This window comes from Erinaceus europaeus, chromosome 6, assembly GCF_950295315.1.
Source record: "Erinaceus europaeus chromosome 6, mEriEur2.1, whole genome shotgun sequence".
In the NCBI taxonomy this organism is placed as follows: Eukaryota; Metazoa; Chordata; class Mammalia; order Eulipotyphla; family Erinaceidae; genus Erinaceus; species Erinaceus europaeus.
In genome coordinates this window covers 68565306-68592929 of record NC_080167.1, presented here as the reverse complement: position 1 = coordinate 68592929, position 27624 = coordinate 68565306, and the positions used below count along the sequence as shown (strand labels likewise).

At 43.6% G+C, this 27624-nt stretch overlaps 1 protein-coding gene and 1 long non-coding RNA gene across 4 annotated transcripts in view; one reads left to right on the top strand and one right to left on the bottom strand.

The window, feature by feature from the left end:
- The window catches only part of DISP1 (dispatched RND transporter family member 1), a 109105-nt gene that overhangs the window by 18016 nt on the left and 63465 nt on the right, over positions 1 to 27624 (top strand). Inside the window, exon 1 of one of the 3 annotated variants that reach the window (XM_060192454.1) lies at positions 27453 to 27556. The exons of the other annotated variants lie outside the window; for them this stretch is intronic. The gene's annotated coding sequence lies outside the window, so the exon portion shown is untranslated. Of the gene's footprint in view, positions 1 to 27452; positions 27557 to 27624 lie in introns of those variants that run through there. 3 annotated transcript variants of the gene reach the window in all.
- Positions 9695 to 14005, bottom strand: LOC132538960 (uncharacterized). Its single transcript, XR_009550290.1, has 4 exons — positions 13933 to 14005; positions 13216 to 13306; positions 12618 to 12743; positions 9695 to 9873 (listed from the first exon to the last, which is right to left on the bottom strand). It is a non-coding gene; the product is annotated as an uncharacterized LOC132538960 (long non-coding RNA).

The window sequence follows — 27624 nt, the reverse complement described above, 5'->3', positions numbered from 1 at the left end:
CTGTCCGACTTCCGTTTGATTTTTATGAGAACGAGACTAGGGCTCAGCTCTGTCTCATGGTCTTGCTGGGGGTAGGACCTGAGCCCTCAGGCCTGCGAGTTCTGTCCTGTGACACTGCTGCCTTGGCTCCCTACTCCAATGGGCTTTTTACCGACTTGAGTGATATCAGTCTTTACTACAGTAGAAACCAAAGTGGAAATTTAAAATAGCCATTTAAGAAAGTCAACTTTGATGCAGTACACCAAATTAATGCCTGCATGTCCTTTGGATAAATGCCTAAGAGTGGGATTGCTGGATCATACGGCAATTCCTGTTTGATTTGTTTAAGGAATCTCTACACAGTGTCCCAAAGGGGCTGCCTTGGCTTGCCTTCCCACCAGCTTAGTCCAGATTTCACTGTGTTTTCCCCTTCTTTCCTTGTCTTTGAAGTTCCACTCTTTAGTGAGATCATCCAGTACTCATCCTTCTCCTTTTGCCTTTTATCACTTAACATGGTATCTTTGAGATCCATCCAAGATGAGGCAGAGGAGATGTCTTCATCATCTTTAATAGCTGAGGGGTTGGGTGGGAAGAGGACATTGGGGTCTCTCTGCAGGATGGTAGAAAGGAATGACATGGGGTGAGGATGTTTTGTAGACACCTGTCATGGGAAGATGAGAAATCATTACCATGTGTTGACAAATGCACTAACCACTACTCCTTCCTCCAATAAAATGATTTCGGGGGGAGGGGGGGATGTTAGTTTTGTTGTAGGGTGTGTGACTTGTGCAGGTGCCATGCATGGGTGTGAAAATCCTATTAACGTCTCTTATTTTTGTAGCACAACTGTTAAATCATAAAAAAAAAAGAAGGGGGGTCATTTGCATGTTGACCCAACACATTTCAAAGAAATACTTGTTTCTCGGTATAATAATAGTGCCCCTGGATCTCTGGCATCTGGTTTAGTGGGAGAGAGCTAAGTTTTCCTGTCGGCTTTTATTTTAGATTAAAGCTGTTGCAGGATCACACACTTTCAGGAGTGGGAGTGGGAAAAGGCACAGATATTAATATCATCTTACAAAAATAGGTTTTGCAATTAAAAACGTTTTATCGTTTTGATTTGATAGAGAAGTTGAGTGGGGAGGGTTCGAGAGAGACACATGCAGTATTGTTTTACTGCTTCTCTCCTATAGGCGGGAACCGGGGGCTTGAACCAGGCTCCTTGGTCAGGGTAACATGCGCTCGTCAGAGTGCAACACTCTCCAGCACCAGGAAAATAGTTTTGACCTCGAGAATTCCCTGAGTGTCTCTGGAGTCCCCTCTTTTTCCTTTTTCCTAAGCTAAGGAAGGAGTTGCCATGACTGTCTTTGGCTTCCAAAATGCTGTGTTTACTTTTCTGGAGTGTTGTGATAGAGGCTTAACTAAGTATTGCTTTTCAAGCATGTCCGTTTTCTTTCTTTGACTCCTGATTGTGCTGTAGTTTGAGTTTCCAGTCAAGCTTCTTTGGCACTGTGACATTCCAGCGCTGTGTCTCTGCTGAGAACAGAGGTGGTCTTTCCCAACTTGGCTAGGACATCATCAGTGAAATGCACAGAAGCTGCTCAGCTTTAGTTCCCCTCATAGAATTCTAATATCATTTTTGGTTAATAAACATCAGAGAGGGCAACAAGCACTTAAACCATATGATCAACACACGACTTTGAGATCATCATCCAAAATGTATAGAATAGCTTTTACTGTAACAGATAAGCTCTTAGTTGAATTTTGTTAACAGAATGCACGTGGTGATAGTTCCTGTTCTGAAATAACTCCTGATGTTTATGATTGAATTAAATATATCCTATTTTGTGATGCTGTATCACAAAGAATCAGTGTGGTAGTTTTCACAGAGTCACAACTCTGTTTGATGCCTTGTGAATAAGCTTGAAAATTCTTGTAAAGGGCAGCTTGGGATAGGGTCTGTAGGCAGAAAGGGTGCGTCTAACCTGGCCTGTGGAATCCCTTGGTCTGGCTAGGGGAAGCTGAGGCGAAAGAAAAGGCCTCTGGGTCATACTTCTGAAAACAAAACCAAAAAGGCCAACTTTATTTATTTTGAAAGAACAGAGAGAAATTGGGGGGGGGGGGAGAGAGAGGAGAGAGAGAGAGAGAGAGATACCAGCACTACTGCTGGCTGTCACCAGTTGTCACTGTTTTACTGCTCGTGAAACTTCCCCTCCACAGGTGGGGACCAGGGGCTTGAACCTGGGTCCTTGTGTGTGGTAACGTGTGTGCTCAACTGCGTGCATATATATCTTGATGTCCTCCGGTTCTGCTGGCAAGTTGAGCTGCTGGAATTTGTGAGTGCTTTGAGAGCACACCAGAGGAGGAAGTGGAGTCAGGCTTCAGAAGGCCACACTCCCCAGGACACCTGCCGTGACCTCGCATGGGAGCTTACACTGGCCTCAGGTGCTCCTTTATTCAGGAGATGTTGATCCAGCACCTTCTTTAAAATGATATATATATATTTTTTCCCTCCTCCAGGGTTATTGCTGGGCTCAGTGCCCGCACCATGAATCCACCGCTCCTGGAAGCCATTTCCCCCCCTTTTGTTGCCCCTGTTGTAGCTTCGCCGTGGTTATTACTATTGCCCTTGTTGACGCAATTCGTTGTTGGATAGGACAGAGAGAAGGAGAAGGGGAAGACAGAGAGGGGGAGAGAAAGATAGACACCTGCAGACCTGCTTCACCGCCTGTGAAGTGACTCCCCTGCAGGTGGGGAGCCGGGGGCTCGAACCGAGATCCCTACGCTGGTCCCTGCGCTTTGCGCCACATGCGCTCAACCCACTGCGCCACCACCCGACCCCCAAAATGATATTTTAAAAGTCAACAACCCCTCTCCCTCCAAACTTATTTTCAGAAAAACAAGTTCCCCTGGTTGTGCGAAGACAAAGTTTAGACTTCTCTACAAATCATACCTGGGCTTCTTTCTTAAGGGGAATTAGTCTGAGTGGCAGCTGAGCATGGTGGAGCTGGCTGGCTCCCAGCCCTTTGAAGTTCCTTCACTCGGGAGACTAACCCTGTCAATTCCAGAGGTAGATGAAGCTGGTGTGTACTTTGATGTCAGAGCTGGTTGTTGAGAGACCATCTTCTGTTGCATTTCCTTTGAAGCTGAGGGATGCAAGGCAGTCTTTGCATACAGAGGGCCAATCATTTGACCTAGAAAAGCCTAGAAAGAAAAGTCTTTTGCCAAAGGGAGCTGGGAATAAATACTGCAAGTGTTTTGAAACACCATGTTTATTTAAAGTGTGTCAAGAGAGATCATTTGCAGTTAATCTGGCCTACCTGGAGGGAGAGGATTAGTTCAAAATTGTTCCTCATAGGAACTGCGCGTCTTAGAACTGAGCCACAGAAATGCTGGCTAGGGCCAGATAAAAACACTCCTAGACTTGAACCCCAAGTTTGTGACTGACATCTGTTTAAAAGTCAGCTCAGAAGGATTGTGCATAGGGAGAAATAGTCATAGAAGTTGAAGCTTCATTTTCAGAGACACTGACTTCTCAAATTTCTGCCAGCTTGGTGTCAGACTCATAGGGAACTGGAAACTTGATGTTGTATGCTACCTACCCTCCGGCAACCTCATGTGTTGCTTGTTAAGACAGGCATATTTTTCAAATACTTGCTTAAATACCTGTAGTACAAGCCCTCATTTTATGGCCTGTTGACACCCTTCTGATAAACTATTTCTGGCCAGAGAGAGCAACAGGATTTTTTTTTCTTCTTCAGATATTTGTAACTCAAAGAGGTTTGTCAAGGTATTTTCTCCATTACTCTTACTTTAAAATACTTAACAGTAGCTTCAGGCATAATTATCTCATTAGCTAGGTGACTACTCATAAACATCATGGCAGTTTTGTTTAACATTTTCATGTTCAAAGCAATGAGGTCGCCGAGAATGGAAACTGACTTTTTGCCTTAATTCGGCATGCTGGATGGAGTTGGAAGTCAGAGGAGCAAGGAAGTTAGGCAGCTGACCCAGTAGCATTGATCCTGGCTTAGACGAGGACAAAAAGTGTGTCCTGGAGAAGCCCAGTGATTCTTGGGAAGCCCTGAATTTAGTGACTGGAGAATTGAAAGAGTCTGTAGTTGGGGGTGGATTTGCAAAGCGGGTCTGCCTGAACGCTGGGGACAGGCTGCCATCTCGTACATGTTAGGGATGGTTTCTCCCTATTGACTCACCTGGCATTGTGGCCACACCACCCTGCCCAAGTTTTCCCCATTTCCTTTGAAGTGATAGTTATGCACAGGAGAGAAAACTCCACCAGGAGTTTTTACTTCAGATGTTGCACTCCTCGTAGCAAGTATCGCGTGCAAAGTGTATGTATGAAACCAGTGAGAGGGAGCTAATCCCTATGGACATTGAGTTGTTTGTAACTAGACAGCACTACAGACATTGAGTTGTTTGTAACTAGACAGCACGCCCTTCATTGACATCCTTCTGTTCGATGTCGATTCATTATGATGCTGAGGAGAAAGTAGAATTGGGTCCTGGTCAGGGCTGCCGTCTGTGTGGCATGCCCATGTTGTCCTCTTGTCTGTGTGATTTTTGTGCAGGGAGCCTGGCATCCTCCTCTATCCCAAGAGTGAGTGTCGGTGTGTGTTTTGTGGCAAAAGGACGTCCTGCTCAGCACTCATTCCCATTTGTGCCCCAAGCTTCCAGGAAAGCTTCTAGCCACCGTGACCTTGAGCTGGAAGAAACAGATTGGAAGAAATAATCAGTGTGGGGGCCAGGGGGACAGCTGCCCCCCTGCACACACACCTCTCCATGTGCAAGGCCCTGGGCTCACACCTGGACACCACCTGGGAGCATCATGGGAGCTCCAGGAATGGTGGATGGGTGCAAAGCTCCCTCTCCTTTTTCTGCCTTATTCTGGCTCTATCTAAATAAGTTTGCTCAGTTGTATTGGCTGTGCATGGGGCCCTGAATTCACTTCTTGACACATCCATTTAAAATGAACAAATAAATGCAAATTATCTCTGAGGATTTGCTATGTTTTGGGTTCTTATGAGAAGCTTGTTGACATTTTAGGGCCCAGAAATATGCTGTAGGAACTTAGCTTTTGTCTGTATGGTCATATATGTGTCATGATGTGTATGGTCATATATGTGTCATGATGTGTGTAGCATACGGTAAAGTTGGTTTATAGAATAGATAGATGTTTGACTTAAACCCTCCATTTCCAATAAGTTTTTGAGACAAATAATTGGTGAAATTGGTGAAAGGGGACTTAATGTATATTGAACTAGCTATCCTTTACAAAAGTGAAAACTTAAAATGTAATACATATATTGAATAAGTCAGTCTTAAAAAGGAGATAAATTTACCAAGTAAAATTTTCTATGGCATGTTTATTGAATGGAGAATTAAAAGATGTCTATGTAGCCTTTTTTTTTTTTCTGTAGGAGTGGGACATGATAAAATTAGAATGTTCAAAAACAATGGGAAAATCTATTTTATATTTTGAGGCTTTCGTTGTGTTTATTGGAATATACCCTGTTAATAAAATCAGTTGCCCATTGAAGATAACAAAGGAGAAAGTCTGTAAATTTTTTTTTTCTTATTTTCTTCCACAAACAGGGAGGTGTAGTACATTCTCTTCCACATCAACCACGGTAAATCTAGAATATTCTTAAATTTATTTTTATTTATTTAAAAAAATTTTTTAATGGCTTATGTTGTTTCTTCTTGATTTATTATATTTATTCATGAGAAATGACAGGAGAGAGAGAAAGAACCAGAAATCTCTCTGGTACATGTGCTTCTAAGGATTGAAATGCCTTATCCACTGTGCCACCTCCCAGAACACAAATTTATTTTTATACTTTATAACGACAACCTTATCATTAGTGCTGTTTGCATACGTTTCTATTTGAAATACTTTCAAGAGATTTCCTAGTTTATTTATTTGTTCATTTTTAACCTTGAAGCACTGAAGGTTTTTTTTTTTTTTTTTTTTTTTTGCTGCAGTGCTGTTTTAAAAATACGCTTTACATTTTGAAGAGTCTGTGTTTTGTTTCTGATTATGGTATGGTGGGGTTGGGGGGAGTATTGGCATCTGGTCTAAGGTCAAGAATTCTCAAGTTGAGAAAGGGGGGGAAATTCAGAATCTCAGTAAACTGGCAGAGAATAGGTTGATGCTTAATCCTTTGAAAGCCTGGGTTTTGCTTAGTATCCAGTTACCTTGTCTGCCTGTCTGCCTTCTTGATTGATGATTGTGAATCTGTTTCCTCCAATAAGTGCTTTTTTTTTTTTGAATTCCTTAAGTTTTCTGTTTGAAAGGAACTCTTTCAGGAGATTTTTTTTTTTTTCCTGATCAGATGTGGCAAAGGGCAAACAATAGCACAGCACAAGGGCACTTTCTCTCAGTTTCTGTGACTGTTTTTCTTCTAAATGTAACTTTTTAAAGTAACTTGTCATTTTCCCCTTGTGACTGTTTTTTGTGTAGTCATAGCCACAGATTAACGCAACTACGTGAAACATAGAGACAAAGAGTGCAAAGATTACAAGAGACACAGAAGGAAATACCTATCCTGGAAACAGAGACTGGCAGGTGAAAATAATGTTTAACAATCTATTAACGTCTCCAGCATCGCTGCCACAGCACGTCCAAGTCAGTCATTTTTCAGTTTTGCCTTGAAAACAAACCTTTCCCATTTTGCTATTTTAGAGTCAAAGTTTGAATAAAGTGATGTTTAAAAAGTCATAACTTCCTTCAGTGAACGTCAGTCATTTTGAAGTTAGTATAACAAGGAGCTGTGTCCTCCAGGTTCTTTTGTGGGGAAAACATGCCTAGAGATCAAGTACCAACTAGAAAGCAAAAAGAAATTCTTAATGAGATACTGACGTTTATTATTGAAAAAGATCATCTTCAGTATGTGGAAGGCTGTAACTTAGAAATTTTTATTATTCTTATGCGCTTTCTTCCAACAAAATACCTGCTCTGTAGTTAATGTTTCCAACAAGCTGTTGTTGATTCCATACGGCCAGCTTTCCAGCTGTGGGTTTATTGATTATTGAGTAAGCAGAACGGTCCTGGGACCTCCTACTGGCATTTACTCATGCTCCCTCTGATAGACTGTCACTGGCCATCAACCCCCGCTAGGCACTGTTCTTACAAACTGGGGCTGCACTCTGTTGAGATAACCACAAACAATCAACTGTCACGCGAATAAGCAAGATGTGTCGGCTCAGAGCTCATGCTTCCGAGAGGTTAGTGCAAGAATGTATACAGGCACTTGGAGTGGCCTGTACAGACGGTTACAGCATGCAGACAAGGCAACACGTGCTCCAGAGAAAATGCTGCAAGTGCTCCGGGACCAAATAAGTGAGGGGACTAGGAACTTGGCCATTTTGAAGGAATCAGGGAAGACGTTCGGAGGCAGTGACATTGGAACTGTAATCTGAACCCTGACTATTCCAACTACCGGGGCTGCTCTAACTAGTGCTGCAGACTAGTTAACTGACACCGGCCCACAGTTCTGGATACTAGAAGCCAGAAATACGGTATCGGCACTTGATGCCTGCGAAGCAAACTCTCCTTCATGCCTCAGTTTCTGGGACTTTGCTGCAATCGTCAGTGTCCGTTTGCTCGTAGGGATAGCACGGTCTTCCTGTCCGTACCACTTCCTCCCCTTGTGTGCATCCGTTTTCAATCCCCCACCTTTTTCCTTTGCAGGGTGGGAACCTTACACATACAGAGCCCTTTCCAAGAGAGATGCAGAAAGAGACACTATTACACCTGAACTTACTCTGCTCAGGTGTTTCCTCCTTCCTTATCTTTCACATGGTACCAGGTCTTATACCTGGGTCACGGGCATCTCAAGATGCCCTACTCAGTGAGCTCTCCCTCTGGCCCTCAAGTGTCCTGTTCAGCTAGGGGACTGCCATACTGTTATATGACCTGGTGTTAATAAATGTCTCTGCAACAGCCCAGTTTCCAAAAGAGGTCCCATTCTGCAGCACTGAAGTAATGAGCAGGTCAACATATGAACTGGGTGTAGTGACCTCACACCCCCTTTGATCTTTTCATGAACCTGCTTTGCTGTATTGGAAACTGCTTCCTTCTTTAAGTGTCATCGTAATGGATCTTGTGAAGTCTGTGCTTGCTCAGTCCTCCTGTCCTAGCTCTTTATGAATGAATGTCTACTAGGAAATCATTTGCCTGCCATTTTTTATTTGTGGTTAACAGTGGTTTTCAAGACTGTAAGATTACAGGGCTTGGAACCATGCTGCACACACCACCAAGGCTCTCTGCTCCCACCCTCCCAACTGGAACCATTCCAGTTCTCAGAGTCTTAGAGACAGTTTGTTTGCTTCTGGTTTTGTTTTTAATTTTGTTATGTTTTACAAGTTTATGTGTATCAGTTCTCTGGATTCCACCTGTGAGTGAAACCATGCTATAGTTGTCCTTCACTTCCTTGCTTACTTCACTAAGCATAATCACTACCAGTTCCATTCTTTTTCAACTGTTGATTAGAACTCCATTGAGTATATATTCCATCACAACGTCTTCTCCTCCTCCTCTCCCTCCTTTTTGTATTTATAAGACTCAGATGAGTGGTTTTATCCCATTTCTAAAGGCCTTTCCCCCCTAATTCTTAAATTATTCCTCAAAGGTTTCCCCTCCCCCCATATTTGAACCTTTTAGTCAGGAAAATGAAAAGGTACACACCAAAGTTGTTCACTGGCCAGAGCAAAGATGGCTGACCCATGTGAAAGTTGATGCATGTTTTTATTTTTAAGGTCTACATTTACTTTCTTTCTTCTTCCTTTTTTTTACCTGAGCACTGTTCAGCTCTGGCTTATGTTGGGGGTGGTGGGGACTGAACCAGGGACTTTGGAAGCTCAGGCATGAGAGTCCCTTTGCATAACCATTCACCTCTTTACTTTCTTCCTAAGTCACACCTATACCTATTACAACTTCCAGGTTTCCTTTTTTTTTTTTTTTTTATTTGTCTTCCCTCTCAGGTAAAGGAAACAGCCTGACTTCCTCAGGTGTTCTTCAGATTGTCTTCCCTTTCAGTGATGGGGCAAAAAACAAAGGTTCCTGGTCACAAAACTTCCGGGCCCTGGTGGATCTGGAGTTCAGAGCCCTCTGGCCACTTTCCCCTAACATTTCTCCCTCTAGGAGTATGGACCAAAATTCTTTTGGTGCAGAAGGAAGGGGAGCTCATTTTCCTTAAGTGACTCCATCTTGTTTGAACACAGGTTGCCCTGAGGAGTGTCTCTTTTAAGCTTCTACTTAGTTTCCTTTTTTTTGCTTCCGTGCAGGTGGTACTGTGACTGTCTTGCTGTATTTCTCCTTGGTGTGGAGAAGGGTGGGCAATGGAGATACGAAAGACCGCTGTGAATTTTGGTGTCACTACATGGGAAGATGCTACATTTTGCCTCAGCTCTGAGACATGGTTCTCTCCAGTCTATACAGGACAAAAGCTTGGCTCTCCTGTCTTTGCTTCTCCAGTTTGCCCACAGACAGCTAGCTGGTCACTTCCCAGAAATGCAGCTGCCCTCAGTATCCTATCCGTTGGGAAAAGGGCTTGGCCAAACTATCTTCAGTTTTCAGATGATTTCCTTTTCTGCCAGAGCAGAGTCTGTGCTGGCAGGCTAGTACTTTGACGCCATCAAAAAGTTCCCTGAGATTGGAGTGTAGGAGTTCAAGTCTCCATCTTGTCTCCACAGGGGCTGCTCTCAGGCAAGGTGATGGCTGACAGTGCAGTCCCAGCACCACGCGCTCAGCCTGGCCCTCACTGCCCATCAAGACTTTTCTGCAAGTGCCTGGCGTCTAGGCAAACCCAGCTGTGCACCGTGGAGTCTTGGCTGCCGTTGATTGTTGGCTCTGCAGCTTACTTCAGAGTGTGGCTTGTCTGTGACTAATCTCACACCACTGCTTTGCCTCCTTCTCTCCAGGTATTGCTTAAAAAGCACTTGCCACTCACATTTATGGGGAGTTGTTATATATTGCTGGGCTGCTTTATTAAACTTTCTAGGGGGGCTCTCAATGAACCTGTCAAGAATAATTTAATCTTGCGCACACTAGTTCTGATTAAATCCAGAAATAATGAGGTATGCCCCCACCCACCCCCCTGGGGAAACATTTCTAGCTTTCGATTTCATGTGAGTGTTTTATATTTTTAAAACACAAACCAGTTTTATTATGCTCGTGGCTGTATATTTTCAAAGACTAAAGCAGTTGGTACCTTAGTGAAATGACATTTGCCTTAAAAAGGCAATCCAAAACTCCATTTTGGATTGACTTTAAAAAGCATCTCCTGTATCTAGTCTGAAACACAGGACTCTATCTTTCTCCAGCTGGGTTTTAAATCTTCTCTGTCAGGAGTGCATTTTCACTGTCATTATTTTCTTCTGCTTTGTGTCTTAATGGCGTACAGATGAATTGTTGACATCTGACTTCTTGCCATGTTCTTTGAGAAACAGCACAAGCTTTCATATTAAATCCTCTGACTTGTACGGTTCTGGTCACTTTCTGAGGGATTATGGCTTATAGTGAGTGGAAGACATTACAGGGACTATAAACATCATTTTGAGTGGAAAAACTCTGCACTAGCTGATGTATTAGAGGTGTTTAAGTAATCCCAAAGTGTTGCTTTTTTCCCCTCCCCCCAAAGAAGTTAAGAGTTATTGTTTTAAGTATGAGGCTATTAAGGAGGCAGTTGAGTGGAGAACACAAATATTAAAATATCAATTTTGTTTTTATGCGGCGTAAAGTGTTCTTTAAAAAGCAAAATTAAGGCTGCTGAAAACAAATGAGAAGTTCTTAGATCATTTGCGACTTGTAAGTCTGCTGAATTTTTCCAAAAGCAACCATTTGTTTTGAACAAAGCTAACTGGTTTCTGATCTTATAGAGCCTACATAAGTTATAAAAATATTTATCTATTTTATGAAAAATGGAAAGAGAGAGAGAGAGACAGAGACGGAGACCAGAGTGCCTAGGAAGGCACCCAGGGCCTCAGGCATGCAATCTTCATTCTCCCTGCTAAACCACTTCCCTGGCAGCAAGAGTGCAGGTAAGTTTACTGTAGGTTGAATACACTGTGTAGTTAGGCACACTGGTGCGATGAATTCAAGCAAATGAAGCCTGGCTAGTTGAGCCCCTACAATCCTAATGAGGTCTTGTGCATTGGAGAGGATATAGGTCCTTTTTTTTTTTAAGTTTTTTTTTTTATTTTATTTTCCCTTTTGTTGCCCTTGTTGTTTAACATTGTTGTGGTTATTGATGTCATTGTTGGATAGGACAGAGAGAAATAGAGAGAGGAGGGGAAGACAGAAGGGGAGAGAAAGACAGACACCTGCAGATCTGCTTCACCGCTTGCGAAGCGACTCCCCTACAGATGGGGACCCAGGAGCTCGAACGGGGATCCTTACGCCGGTCCTTGTGCTCTGCACCACATGCGCTTAACCCACTGCGCCACCGCCCAACTCCCTGGGTTCTTCTTAAGGTTAATTCTCAGAAGTGAATTGATGGCACAGTGTTTGAGAGTTACACTTTAAAAAAAAAAATTTCCCTTTATTGGGGGATTAATGTTTTACATTTGACAGTAAATACAATAATTTGTACATGCATGACACATCTCAGTTTTCCACACGACAATCCAACCCCCATTAGGTCCTCTGTCATGCTTTTTGGACCTGTATTCCCCCCTCCCACCCCACCCCACACACAAGCCCCAGAGTCTTTTATTTTGGTGCAATACATCAACTCCAGTCCAAGTTCTGCTTAGTTTTCTCTTCTGGACTTGTTTTTCAACTTCTGCCTGTGAGTGAGATCATCCCAGATTCATCCTACTGTTTCTGACTTATTTCACTTAACATGATTCCTTTAAGTTCCATCCAAGATGGGCTGAAAATGGTGGTCACCCTTTCTTTTCTTTTTTTTTTTTTTAAATTTTATTTATAAAAAGGAAACATTGACTAAGCCATATGATAAGAGTGGTACAACTTCACACAATTCTCGCACCAGAACTCTGTATCTCATCCCCTCCCCTGATAGCTTTCTTGTTCTTTAACCCTCTAGGAGTATGGACTCAAGGTCATTGTGGGATGCTGAACATGAGTGTTGACAGGTTGATCCATACTCCCAGCCTGTCTCTCTTTCCCTAGTGGGGAAGGGCTCTGGGGAAGCAGAGCTCCAGGACACATTGGTGTGTCACTTATTTTAATAGCTGAGTAGTAGTCCATTGTGTATATAGACCACAACTTGCTCAGCCACTCATCTGTTGTTGGACACCTGGGTTGCTCCCAGGTTTTGGCTATTACAAATTGTGCGGCTAAGAACACAGGTGTACACACATATTTTCAGATGGGTGTGTTGGGTTCCTTAGGATATATCCCCAGGAGAGGAATTGTAGGGTCATAGGCTAGGTCCATTTCTAGCCTTCTGAGAGAGAGCTTACACTTTGGATTCAAACTGCCTCCTTCTTACTGTTTAACCTGGGGCATCTTCTATAAGCAATAGTCCTCTCATGGACGAAATGAGAGCGGCCATGGTGTTTTCCACTTTTGGTAGGAATGAGGATTAAATGAGGGAGCGCAGGTGACCTATTGATATCATCCACAAACACACTCACCTGACAGTAACTTTCACTTGTCCTCTGCATCCGCAGTTGATGTAAACTGTGGATAAAAGGAAGATCAGTTGGTGAGTAGCTTTGTCTTCACGGCCTCGGGATTTGCTGATTTCCAGTACTCTGCTCCATGTCCGCTCAAGGTTCTATTGAGTAATGAATCAATCAGAACATGGGGGGAAAAAACCCAACAGATCTGCAAGCTAGATGCGTGAGACTGAATCATGGCTGCAGCTAGGATTCAAGTCATAATACCAACAACCACTAAAACCCCAGAACATGCTTGATTTTTTTTTTTTGAAAAAGATTTTAGATGCACTAGAAAATTGAGGGAAAAATACAAACATTTCCCTCATAGCTGTGCCCCCGCCCTCTGCACACCTTCAGAATGTCCCTAGACAGCACCAGAGTGATACTTTTGTTACGACTGCTAAACCTAATCACCAAAATCATGTCCGTAGATTAGGTTACAATTCGCTTTTGGTGTCGGACATCCTGTGACATCTTTCTGTTGTTCGATCATTCCTAGTACTTTCACTGACCCAAAACCTCCGTGCACCCACTCCCATCTCCTCCCCCCCCATCCCTGCAGCCCCTAGTAACAACCAATTCTTTTACCTTCTCTATACTTCTGCCTTTTCTCGAAGGAAATTGAACCCAGATGGAAAGTTTGAAATGCAGGCATCCTCATGAACCAAGACATGGGGCACTTTGGTACATGTGCATAAGCATTCGTCATAGAAAGCAGAGATAAATGTAAAGTCATATGCTTAACTATATCCCCTTATATAATAATAATGAAGACTTTAAACTTAGATTTTCACATAACAGACTGCTTGGTGCTGTTAGACTCTTTAAGATGATTGAAAGAATAAAATGCCCTCCCACTGGTTTTCAAGATCTCATGGAGGCTAAGTGTAAACACTTTTACGGAAGCGTGGCTGTTGTCTGTACTACGTAAAATTCAGAGGTCCAGAAGATACCACTTCTTATTGCCCTGGGCGCATACTTTGTCGGGTGCCAAAAACATTCCCAGGTGTTGCTGCACGCCTCCTGCAGTAGTCATGTGAAAAAAACATTAAGCTCAAATACATTTTGCCTTTTTCTTGTCTGCCCCAACATTTATGATGAGATCAAACACAGCCTAGTACACATGGCATGCAGTCCACAAGCTAGCTCCCTTTTATGGAAAAGAGAGAGTGGTCTGTCTGCTTCCTCCTCTCTCTTCATCAGGAAGGGCAAAGTTCATAGAGCTTGGACAACTGAAACAATTCTCATGACCTAGACAGAAGGGTTTGAAATCATTCAAAAGGTAGACATTGTCCGATTACCTACCGACATGAGGTTCTCAAGGTGTTATTTCCCCAACATTAAAGGTGATCTCCCAAAGCCTGAGTTCCCTTTCTAACAGCAAATATATCTGTCTGAACTTCCTGAGCCTGTGTTCTCAATTGATCAGTCAGTCTTCAGCCTGTTACATCATGATAAGTCATTAACAAAACCATTTGTTCTGAACGCAGCCACAGATGTTACGCATATTCTGACATATGTGTGACTTACCTGTGTCATTGAACACACGAACACTCTCCAGATCGGAAGAGACTAGAGAACTTGTTTCAAGTGCCGCTTCTCTCAGCATTATACTTGATATTAAATTTAGAAGCATAACTTGTCTGGAGCTTGTTCTTGGTTTCATGTTTGAATTCATAAAGTAATTTCTGGTCATTTGGTTATATTATGGGACTATTTTACCTTTCAAAACTATATCTTACCACGCTGCCAGAAAAATGAGAAAAATATGAAAAAAAAAGAGAAAATATGGCCATTTTCTGGTAAATTCAAAGCCAGTCATTTGAGACTGATTCCATTACCTCATTAGAGGTGGATTTTATTTAAAAAAAAAAAAATTAGTCTAGTCATTGCTCTAAACCCTTTCAGAAACAAGTTGAAGCATTGGGGGAGAAAAATATTGTAAGACGGGTTATGACACATAAAGTGTTCTATTAGGTTAACATTTGATTTTAGTGATAGTTAAATAATTGTAAGAAGTATTTCTTTCTATCTGTGTTGATTCTGAATGGGTCTAGTCTGTCCGGGGTACATACTGGTAGTGCTTGGAACAGGAAATGCACACCGGTGTAGGAGAGTGTCTCATGGTAAATATGTTTCTGTAGCTGTGTGCTAATGTCAGTTACTACAGAGAACATTTACAGAATCGTGTAATGAGCCCCATTTCAAACAGCCATTAACTCTGACTTAGAAATGGCTAATTAATGACTTCATTTTCCAAATGCAGACCATTCCAGCAGTGTCTTGCATCACTGTAATTAATGATCTACAAGCCCTGAATGCCTACATTTGATCATAAGTATATGTTGGCTTGTTTCTGAGGGAACACATACTTCTTGTAAAGGTATTTCTTATTCATAATTTCTGCTTTCCTTGCATATAAAGGCCACTCTGAGCACCAGACTGTGTTTCCATTAAACTTGACTGAATTTACATGGGCTCTTCTGTCATGATTCAATAAAATTATAAATTTGGCTTAATTGGGATCTTGTGAAAGCCTCTTTTACCGTGAATACTATTTATTCCATGGAGTTACTAGTTTTGGATTACCGGTGTGACTTCATTCCAATTTGGACTAGAACATGAATAAATGTACTGTAAAAATGAACTCCAAACGAAAAAGCGGGAGGCTGGGAGACAGTTGGTCCGGTAGAGTGCACAGCCTCCCACACACAGGGGCCTGGCCCAAGTCCCTAGCCACCACCTGGGAGAATTACACAAAGGGGAAGTTTCACAAGTTCTAGCAGTGCTTTTGGGTCTTGGATGTCTCTCCTCTCTTCCTCTCCTTCTGTATTCCTTGTCTGTCTTTAAATATATATATTAGACATGCTTCAATAGTGGCACCGTAGAGTCACAAAGTCCCAGAGAAAACATGAAGGAGCAAAGGAAACATGCTTTCCTGGAGTGGCAGCTCGGGTGAAATAGGAAAGTAATATTGAAATTGGCTCGCTAATTCAGAGGGGTATAAGAGTCACTTTTTTTTTCTTTTTTTTTTTTTTTGCCTCCAGGGTTATCTCTGGGGCTTGGCACCTGCACTACAAATCCACTGCTCCAGGAGGCCATTTTTTCCCATTTTTGTTGCCCTTGTTGAGAGAAATGGAGACAGATGGGGAAGACGGGGGGGGGGGGGGGGGAGAAAGACAGACACCAGCAGACCTGCTTCACTGCTTGTGAAGTGACCCGTCTGCAGGTGGGGAGCTGGGGGCTCGAACCAGTATCCTTACACCGGTCCTTGAGCTTCACACATGTGCGCTTAACCCACTGCACTACCGCCCAGCCCCAGGAGTCACATCTTGATTTTGAGCATATCTGCACGTGGTAGGCCAAGCAGGACAAAGAACTTTATTACTGCAACTGTCCTTAAGATGCCGCAGATAACCAGAACGTGGCACACAGCCTTAGTTCAGTCATCAAAAGTGAATGGTCTCTGCTGAAGAGGAGAGGAGAGGAGAGGAGAGGGAATATAGCTGTCCACGGAAGAAGCAGGTAGGATTTAACTTTGCCAGTCTTTTAGAAGATGAAGAAAAGGGGGGAGTCGGGCGGTAGCGCAGAGGGTTAAGCGCAGGTGGCGTGAAACACAAGGACCAGCATAAGGATCCCAGTTTGAGCCCCCAGCCCCCCACCTGCTGGGGAGTTGCTTCACAGGTGGTGAAAGAAATAAAGGAAGGAATAAAGAAAGGGTAGGGCGATAGCGCAGCAGGTTTGGCAGGTGGCACAAAGTGCAAGGACTGGCGTAAGGATCCCGGTTCGAGCCCCCGGATCCCCACCTGCAGGGAATCGCTTCAGTTAATGAAGCAGGTCTGCAGGTGTCTATTTTTTCCTCCCCCTCTCTGTCTTCTCCTCCTCTCTCCATTTCTCTCTGTTCTATCTAGCAACGACATCAATAGCAACAACAACAATAATAACTACAACAACAATAGAAAAAAAAAACAAGGGCAACAAAAGGGAAAAATAAATATAAAAAATTTTTAAAAAAAGAAGAAGAAAAGGAAAACGGTGAGGAAGGAGTCTGTAGTAGGTCTGTCAAGATTCATTTGTGGGTCATCTAGCCAGTCTTGAAGGTCGCTGTAAAATTGTGACTGGGGAGGGTCTGTTCAACCTTTTGAGATCTCTGTATTGCTCCAGGGGTATCTCTCTTAAAGGAATCGGGCTGGCCCCCTCTTGGGTGTTGTTTTCTGTGCAGGCTTGGTCACTTTCTGTAAAACACTGACACTTCTCTGCTACTGAAGTGTCACTGTCCAGCCTTCTCTCGGAGGGTAAAGTGTTCTCCAGCTGTGTTTCCTCCTCACGGTTACTTTGTCTCACCTCTCTGTTCTTTTAACATACCGTTAAGCGGATGGTTCAGGTTAGCTGATGTTTAGTCAACTAAATCAGATTAAATCAAGATTGATTGCGTCACAGTGTAAAGGCAGGGGCCACAGCTTCAGAAGCGACTTCTCTAAAGCGAAGCTTGATGCCATTTGCAATTCGCACTGACCAGGAGGCAAAGGGACTTTAGCCACAGAGGGACAGGGAGGAAGTTGTGTGGGCTCTGCTTCGGGGTGAGACTGCAGTGAAGGAGGAGGCTGCTTGGAAGCTGGTGACTCTCCAGAGGTGAAGAAGGCTGGAAGGATGCCAGTGTGCAAGAATGCTGGTTCCATTTTCACAAGAACCTGTAAGGTCCAGGTGCCTTTTCAGTAATTTCTCGAGAAGCGAGGCTCACTGGTCTGTGTTAGATCATAGCAGGAAACACTTAATTTTTCTTGTGCCTTGTCTGTTTTTATCTGTTATATTCTGTCCTCTCCTTTTCCAGGTCCCCCCCCCCCCCAGGTCCTTAGTTCATACTTCTTTCTCATTATTTTGGTGGGTGTCTTGAGTTTTTCACCTTAGTAATATGGCCTCTCCATCCCCCACATTTCCTGGACTGCTTGCCTTCCTTCTTTCCTCTTCGGCCTGTTTCTGCTTCAGCCTCCTCCTCTGTTGAATTCTTTTCCTACAGGAGTTTCTGAGGGGTCAATCACAGGGTGCCAGCTCCTGTATTAATCACACTGTTCTCGTTGACACCGTCTGCAGACCGATTAGACAGCAGAAAAACAAGAGCCAGTCACACCAGATTCATAAACTCCAGTAAACTTTTGTTGAACTTATTTGGGTACTTGAGGTTTCACTAAAGAATGCGAACTAGAAAAATAGCAGAGCAGCGGAGCACTTTAAATGTCTGAGTATCGACGCGTGATGGAACAGGAGCCAGGACACAGCTGAGCTCGATGTGTGATGGAACAGGAGCCGGGACACAGCTGAGCTCGATGCGTGATGGAACAGGAGCCGGGACACAGCTGAGCTCGATGCGTGATGGAACAGGAGCCGGGACACAGCTGAGCTCGATGCGTGATGGAACAGGAGCCAGGACACAGCTGAGCTCGATGCGTGATGGAACAGGAGCCGGGACACAGCTGAGCTCGATGCGTGATGGAACAGGAGCCGGGACACAGCTGAGCCGCTGGATACAGTGCCGGCAAGAAAAGCAGTTTGCAGGGCTCACGGCCTGCAGGAATCAATTTTTTTTAGGTTTGTTTATTTATTTATTCCCTTTTGTTGTCTTTGTTGTTTTATTGTTCTAGTTATAACTGTTGTTGTTATTGATGTCATTGTTATTGGAAAGGACAGAGAAATGGAGAGAGGAGAGGAAGACGGGGAGAGAAAGACAGACACCTGCAGACCTGCTTCACCACCTGTGAAGCGACCCCCCCTGCAGGTGGGGAGCCGGGGCACTTTGCATCACCTGCGTTTAACCCGCTGTGCTACACCGTCCGACTCCCTCAGGAATCAATTTTTATAGAAGGAAAGTTTCTCCCTCTCTCTCTCTCTCTCTCTCTCTCTCTCTCACACACACACACACACACACACACACACACACACAGACAACCAGAAAATAGTTTGAACTACAGTTTCAAAAGTTCTGGAGTAAAGTAAAAAAAAAAATGTATACATAGTGATTGGAATTTAGCACCTGTAGAGATCCATTTCGATGTGAAAAAGTAGAGTCTCTCTCCTCTCCACTTGGTTGCTGGGAGATTATATTTGTTCTCTTCAAGGGTTTACTGATGAAATGGAATGGCATTGTTTTATAACATATCGAAAGAATCAACAGTAGACTGCAAACCATTAATCCCCCATAAATTTAAAAAAAAGAAAAGAATCGGGGTCGGGCAGTAGTGCGGCGGGTTAAGCGTACCTGGCGTGAAGCACAAGGACCGGCGTATGGCTCCCAGTTCAAGCCCTGGCTCCCCTCCTGCAGGGGAGTCACTTCACAGGCGGTGAAGCAGGTCTGCAGGTGTCTGTCTTTCTCTCCCCCTCTCTGTCTCCCCCTCCTCTCTCCATTTCTCTCTGTCCTATCCAACAACAACAGCATCAATAACAACAACAATAATTACTACAACAATAAAAACAACAAGGGCAACAAAAGGGAAAATAAAATTTAAAAAAAAATTTAAAAAGGAAAGGATCAGCAGTCAGGCAGTGGTGCACCTGGTTGAGCACACACGTAACTGTGTGCAGGGACCCAGGTTTAAACCCCTGGCCCTGACTCTGGGGCAGGTTGACGTGGCTTCATGAGCAGTGAGACAGTGCTGCAGGTGTCTCCCTCACTGTCTGCCTCCTTCCCTCTAAACTTCTCTCTGTCTCTATCCAAAAAAAAATTTTTTTAAAGAAACTTTTAAAAAGAACTTTAAAAAAATAAACCAGTGGGATGATTTTTTTTTTTATGACAAGACCTTGATTTTTCATATATCAAAATATTAGTTTGATGCATCAGTATAAAATGGAGATATTTAGTGGTCCGGGAGGTGCTGTAGTGGATAAGCCACTGGACTCTCAAGGTCCTGAGCTCAATCCATGGTAGAACCAGAATGATGTCTGGTTCTTTCTCTCTCTTTCTATCATGCTCTCATTAATAAGAAATAAGGGAGTCGGGCGGTAGTGAAGTGGGTTAAGCTCACATGGCGTGAAGCACAAGGACTGGTGTAAGGATCCCAGTTTGAGTCCCAGCTCCCCACCTGCAGGGGAGTTGCTTCGCAGGCGGTGAAGCAGGTCTGCAGGTGTCTGTCTTTCTCTTCCCCTCTCTGTCTTCCCCTCCTCTCTCCATTTCTCTCTGTCCTGTCCAACAACGATGCCATCAATAACAACAACAATAACTACAACAAGGGCAACAAAAGGGAATAAGTAAATAAATATTTAAAAAAATAAGTAAATAAAATATTTTTTAAAAATTAAAAAAATAAAATGGAATAATTTATACGTTTGAGTCATCTAAAATATGAAGTTCAAAGTCAGAGCTTAATTGAGAAGGAAACTGGGTCAAGCCAGAGCACTATTCTGGTGCAGTGCTGGGGATCGAACTCAGAACCTCACACATCATTCTGAGGCTCTACCAATTAGCCCTTTCCCCAATCTGGCTTCTCTCTCTCTTCCTACCTCCCTTCCTCCTAGCCTTTCTTCCCTTCCTCTTTCACCCTGAACTGCATGAAACTCACTCAAATGTAGTAAAATAAGTCTTAAAAAAAGAAATTAGTTCCCAAAATGTTAAAATTACTTGAATGATATGCTTTTATTTGCTTATCAATACAATACAATTTTGCCCATTATAGACTTACTTTCCTCCCTTTCTTTCTTTCTTTCTTTCTTGTTCTTTTTTTTTTTTTTTGCCTCCAGGGTTATCACTGGGGCTCGGTACATTATGAATTCACTGCTCCTGGAGACCATTTCTTCCCATTTTTGTTGCCCTCATTGTTGTTGTTATTGTCATCACTGTTGTTGAATAGGACAGAGAAACACCAAGAGAGATGGGGAAGACAGAGAGGGAAAGAAAGATAGACACCTGCAGACCTGCTTCACTGCTTGTGAAGTGACCCCCCCCCCCCCTGCAGGTAGGAAGCCAGGGACTTGAACCAGGATCCTTGTGCTGGTCCTTGAGTTTTGCGCCATGTGCACTTGACCTGATGCACTGCCACCAGCCGCCCAAATTATTTTCTTTATACCCTCTGATCTTACCTTTTATCTTAAGAAAAGTTTTGTTAATAACTTAAAACATTCAGTGAATAGTAGATAAAAATTAAATAGGAATCACATATTCCCATGTCACCTTTGGGTAACTTTTGTAAAATTAAGATTCAAACAATCTTTGCTTCTACTTACTTACTCGAGGTCCAAGTGGGATAGCTTGTTCTTATTCTCAAAGTAGTACTTAAAAAGCATACTGAAAAGAAACAAAAACAAACAAACAAAAAACCGATGATTTTCTCAAAAACGTACGGCCTTCTTGCCTAACTAATACTGTTACATGTTACTCTTAGCCAAGCCTATATAGATGTATTCTGGTGGGAGGTGACTGAAAGAAGTCATTAAAATCTTCTAGCTCTTATAAAATTCCTTGCTCCTCTATTTGAAGTTAATATCAAAAAGTTAAAATCAAAAGGATCAAGATTTCAGTTTTTAAGAGGAGCTTTTTAAAACTAGCAGTTCTTTTAGGAAGACTTGTATAAGTACACAGTTGTTTCAAATGTCATACCAGACTCCAAAAAGTAGTAAAGCGCCAGCCTCTTCCACACACTCTGGGTTTCGTTTTCCTGGTGACTGTCTTTGAGTGCTGTCATTGTGTCACCAGCTACTACTGCAAATGTAATCTGAAGTCAGGAAAGGCAAACCTTCCCAAAGGGTTTGCTTCTCTGATCTGAATGCAAGGTGCATTTTGACTCTGCACACGATTTGGGATTATTTTAGAGACTTGTGACAGTTCTTTTTTTTTTTTTTTTTTTTTTTGGTGTGTATGTGACTTAAAATTGACTTACAAAATTATGAGACAACAATGGTATAATTCCACAGTGTCCCCTTTCCCTCCACTGGAAAGTGTAGCAGTTCTCCCAAGGTCACAGATAAGGGCTGACTCTGAGTTCTATGGCTGTCTGTATTTATATAGATTTGCCCAGTTTCTTCTATGATCCTGCCTTCCCTTCTTTTCTAAGTCACACCTACACCTGTCACTACTTCTGAATGTCTTTCCTTTTCCCCCCTCTCTTCTCTTTGGGCCTTGGAGAAGCCTCTGGTCATCTTCCCCTATCATTTCTGTTCCTCTGGAAGTATGGGTTAACATTCTTTATGGAGTACAGAAGGTGGGAGTTCTGGCTTCTGTAACTGCTTCTCCGCCGCACATGGGTGGTGGCAGGTGGATCCATCCCCCCAGCCTGTTTCTGTCTTTCCCTAGTGGGACAGGGCTCTGAGGAGGGGAGGCGCTGGGATACACTGGTGAGGTCATCTGCCCAGGGAACTCAGGATGGAATCATAGTAGCACCTGCAACTTGATGGCTGGAAGGCTGCAAGGTACAAAGTCAAAACAATAAAGATCTGAGCTGGATCCTTGATGCTCTGTTGCCCAAATCTAGGAGCTCAGCGGCTTGGTGTGGTCACCAGTCCAGCTGCCTTGTCTGGCTCACACTTCCCAGTTCACAACTGAGGAGAGGTGCTGGCCAGTCATGAGCTTGTCAAGGCTTTCAGCACTGCGATTTTCAATGAGCGGCTCCTCCCGTCCCCACCAAACAAACAGAAAGCTGTCTTGAACTTGGGGAGCCTGCTCATGGAGGCATGGCAGTTATGGTGAGTGTTAAAAGAACAAACCCAGTGTTTCTGGTGCATGTTTTTAAGAGAAAGAATGGAGGGGGTGGAGAGCAATCAAAGCAGAACTGCTCACCATCCATAGATCACTACCTGTCTGGCCTTGGTGCATCCATGTGGTACCGGGGGTGGAACCCAGGACACCATCCCCGGGAAGCATGCACCTCACTCATTAATGAGCGCCCAGCTCTCTGACTCAACATCGTCGAAGTAGCATTCGCTGAGTTCGATGCCTTCTGGCCTTAAATATGTGAAGATATCCCTCTTTTCTTAAAATTTCTTTATTGGGGAAATAATGTTTTACATTCGACAGTAAATACAATAGTTTGTACATGCATAACATTCCCCAGTTTTCCATACTACAGCCCCCAGATATCCTTTTACTCTTTGTGATTATTCCTACTTTATTTTTTTAAGATTTTATTTATTTATTAATGAGAAAGATAGGAGAGAGAAAGAACCAGACATCACTCTGGCACATGTGCTGCCGGGGATCAAACTCGGGACCTCATGCTTGAGAATCCAATGCTTTACCACTGTGCCACCTCCCAGACCACGATTATTCCTACTTTCTAACAGCTTTCTTTTTTTTTTTTTAACTCTTATTTATAAAATGGATATATGACAAGACCACACAGTTCCCACCATCAGAGTTCTGTATCCCATCCCATCCCTTCAAAGCTTTCCTATTCTTTATTCCTTTGGGAGTATGGATCCAGGGTCATTGTGGGGAGCAGAAGGTGGAAGGTCTGGCTTCTGGAATTGCTTCCTCGCTGAACATGGGCGTTGGCAGGTCGACCCATACTCCCATACCGTCTCTCTCTTTGCCTAGTGGGCAGAGCTCTGGGGAAGCAGGGCTTCAGAACACATTGGTGGGGTCGTCTGCCCAGGGACCTTGCCCTCAGTGTGGATCAACAATGGTAGGAATTGTTCCATTCTCCAAAGTGAGGGTGGATAGCACACTCTACCTACCACCTGAGGATGATGGGTCCTGAAATTAGTGCAAACTGGAATGTTCCTGGCCATGGCCACAGAATATGAGCTCAGACCTACAGAGATACAGAGGTTACATAGACTCCTGTGCTGAATATAGGCCCCAGATCAAATCGATGGGATTTACAGTCAACTGTATTTGTATACTTTCCCCATATTTGCGAGCTACTCTCTTCCCTGATCCATCTTTCTAGTCCTTTTTACAACTTTGACACCATCTCCCCAGACAGTAACCTTGGGTTCACCTGCATGTTAGCTGTCAGGCTCAGGCAAAAACTAGTGAAGTCATGGGCCCCTTGGAATATATCTAAAATAGACCTACTAGCTATTTCCAAAATGGAGACCCCCAAACCTTCAGCGGCTTCCCTTTCTAAATGCTTTCAGTCAAGCCAGTGTTTCAAGTCTCCCAACACTGCTGTGTTGGAATACGTGAATAGATTTTTTAAAGTCTCGAGTGAGACATGCTAGCATCTATCTCACATTCGTAAATTCAGATGCAGATATGCTTGCCCCTTTTCCTCATGTCATTACCTTATTTCCTATCTTGTTATAGATAGCTCACAGCATTGTCTTTCACGGAAATACATTTCTGCAGCCAGACACAGAAGGAGTTTCATGATTTTGAACTGCTCAAACTCTTGAATAACATACTGAGAATGTATTCATCACGGAAAACAACTCCTCCATCTGTGGAATACCCAAACCTAATAATGTCTTCTATCTTTAGAGTTGGGTCATTTAAGGGTCTCCCTCTTCCTCTCTCTCTATCTCTCACTTTCTCTCTCTTTCTCTTTCCCCCTCTCTCCCTCTCTCTTCCCCTGCCTCTCTCTCTCTTTCTCTCCAAAAATAATATTACCACCATTACAGAAAGTACAGAGAAGTAAAATAGGATTAGAATTTTCATTTACTTTCTCCCATAAAACTTCACTTTCCACAGAGCATGTGGTGTCTCCCAGTGTCACTTAATATAACACTTGAGCCGTGCTGACGGGCGTTTGAGTGCAAATGACATAGATGTGTCTTTTCCTTGGAGTCAGAGTTCTGGAAAACTAATCCGCATTTATTTTCATTTTATGACATAAGGAAAGTACGTGTCACTTTCTCCATAAACATCTGAAGCCTGATTTGAAGAAGTTTTCAGCTCATTGATCATAACCTCTTAAAACATGCACACCATGCCTAGATTTATTCACGGCTTGGTAGCCACGCAGCTAGAGCTGTTAAGACAGCTGGAGCCCAGTGAAGACATTGTGGCTTTCATTCCAGGCCTCGTGTTGGGCACCTCCTTTGTAAAAGTAAAACATTTTATTTAGAAATCCTAGATCAGGGGTCCAGGCGGTGGCGCACCTGGTGAAGCGCACACTTCACAGTGCGCAAGGACCCAAGTTCAAGCCCCTGGTCCCAACCTGCAGAGGGAAAGCTTCACAAGTGCTGAAGCAGGGCTGCAGGTGTCTCTCTGTCTGTCTTCTCTCTAACCTCCCCTCCCCCTCTCAATTTCTCTCCAATAATAAATAAATAAAATATACTTTTTTTTAAAAAAAAAGAAAGAACCCCTAGACTGTAACCAGAACTATTTGGAAAGGTGTCTCTTTCTATCTGTCTCTCTCTCTCTCTCTCTCTCTATATATATATATATATATATATATCCTTCCCTTTCGATTTCTCTCTTGTCTCTATCCCATAGATAAGCAAATATACTTATTTATTTTTAAAAAAATACTTATTTACTTATTTCCCTTGTTTTATTGTTGTAGTTATTACTGATGTCGTCATTGTTGGATAGGAGAAATGGAGAGGGGGGAGAGGAAGACAGACACCTGCAGACCTGCTTCACCGCCTATGAAGTGAATCCTCTGCAGGTGGGGAGACGGGGACTCGAACCCGGATCCTTACGTCAGTCCTTGCACTTTGCACCACTTGCGCTTAACCCGCTGAGCTACTGCCCAACTCCCTACATTTATTTATTTATTTATTTATTTATATTTTTTAAGTTGTGATATACACTGAAGATTTCAAACCAGACCATCATACTGTCAAGTCATAACCGGTACTGGGAATCGGGGAAGTGTATTCTTAGCTCTGGCGCTAACTAGCCTTAAACATGAAACAGCTGCTTAATCCAGAGGCTAGAGTCTCCTTAGCCCCAAAATCAGTACGTGAGATGCGGTGACTGTAGAGGTCCATTCTGAATTCAGCTTTTGTGAATTCGCTCATCCCTGCAGTAAACAAAACACGTTCTGGTTCTACTCTCCACATCTGGTTAAGGAAAAGACTGTCCACGCGAGGCTGAGTGGCCGAGTTTGGGCACAGACCGGATCGCAAGCAAACTGGACCCGAGACAGAATTGTTTTGTGATGCGGACACTCCTCTCCACCCATCAGGAAGTGCCTCAGCCTCACGCCTGACGACTTGTATTTCTTCTAGCACGTGGCTGGCTGCTTTGAAAATCCTGTTTCGCATTGAAAACTGTGCCCTCAGTCTTTACCATCTCTGACAAATGAAACAACGATGGCCTTTCTGATCTTTCCTAGTCTGATGTCTACAGAATCTGTTCTCCAGCCTTCTCATGACCTCCAGCCTTCAAGCCCTGACCCATGTCTTTTCTTCATTCCTAGTTTGTGCTGACTTCACACAGAGTCTGTGGGTCAGCATTTGAGTTTCACTCGCCCTCCACTCTGTCAGTCTGTAATTCTTTCATAACCACTAAGAGATCATGCCCTCTAGTACAGTGTTTGAGTGTGATGTGGACTTAGTCCTACAATGGCAGGACTGACTCTTCTAATACATTTACTTCGCCAAGTCTTTGCCGTACCCTTTCCTGTCTTTTTCCTCCTCAAGATTGCTTCTAGGTAAATTCAGAAGGTACAGAGATGAAAGGTACCTTCCCTATCTTCTAAGTACCCACATTTGCGCTTTTTTTTTTTTTTTTTGCCTCCATGGTTATTGCTAGGGCTCGGTGCCTGCACTATGAATCCACACTCCTGGAGGACATTTCCCCCCCCCCCATTTTATTGCCCTTATTGTTGTTGTTATTGCTGTTGTTGTTGGATAGGACAGAGAGAAATGGAGAGAGGAGGGGAAGACAGAGAGGGGTAGAGACAGACACCTGCAGACCTGCTTCACCGCTTGTGAAGCGACTCCCCTGCTGGTGGGGAACCGGGGCTGGAACTGGGATCCTTATGCCGGTCTTTGCGCTTTGCACCATGTGCGCTTAACCCACTGCGCTACTGCCTGCCTCCCCCCCCCCACACACACACACACATACTCACATTGTTTTTTGCATAGTGGTTCATTTTGTACTGCCCCCAGGGCTATCACTGGCACTCAGTGCCTAATTGGGGAACCTACCTCTCTCGGTAGCCCCTCCATCCTTCCTTCCTTCCTTCTCTCCCTCCTTTCCTTCCTTCTCTTTGTTTTGTTTTGCTTTATAGAGATGGAAAGAAAATGAGAGAGAAGAGAATGATAGAGGAGAGATAACCTCCACCAACACTTCGATTGTGAGACTTCCTCCCCTAAATGTGGGCACCAGGGGCTTGAACCTGGGTCCTTGCACGTGGTCATATGTGTGCTCTACTGGGTCCGCCACTGCCTGACTCCATTATAGTGGTTCTTAAAATGTGCAGCTCAGACCAGCAGCATCAGCATGACCTGGAGACTCAGAAAAGCAGCTTCTCAGGCTCATCCTTTGGGGATGGGATGCTGCTATCTGCCTCCTCACATACCTTCCAGGAGATTCTGATGCACTCGGCAGTTCGAGAACCGCTGGGCTACAGCGAAACTGCATACCTGCCTTACTTCAAGAATTGATCTTTTATCCACTTATATACTCATCCAGAAATTATATCTAATCTACTTCCATGAGTTTCACCACTTGAAAGTATATAGCTCAGTGGTTTTAAGTATATTCACAGGGCCATGGAACCATGACCACTTTATAAGTCTAGAATATTCTTTTTTTAAATATTTATTTGTTTATTCCCTTTTGTTGTCTTTGTTGTTTTATTGTTGTAGTTATTATTGATGTCATCGTTGTTGGATAGGACAGAGAGAAATGGAGAGAGGAGGGGAAGACAGAGGGGGAGAGAAAGACACCTGCAGACCTGCTTCACCGCCTGTGAAGCAACTCCCCTGCAGGTGGGGAGTCAGGTGGTAGTGCAGCAGGTTAAGAGCACGTGGCGCGAAGCGCAAGGACCGGTGTAAGGATCTGGGTTCGAGCCCCCATCTCCCCACCTGCAGGGGAGTCGCTTCACAGGTGAGTATTTGTGGAAGCGCCCAGGGGACTGTTTGGGAATTCAGATAAACTCCCTCAGTGGACACATG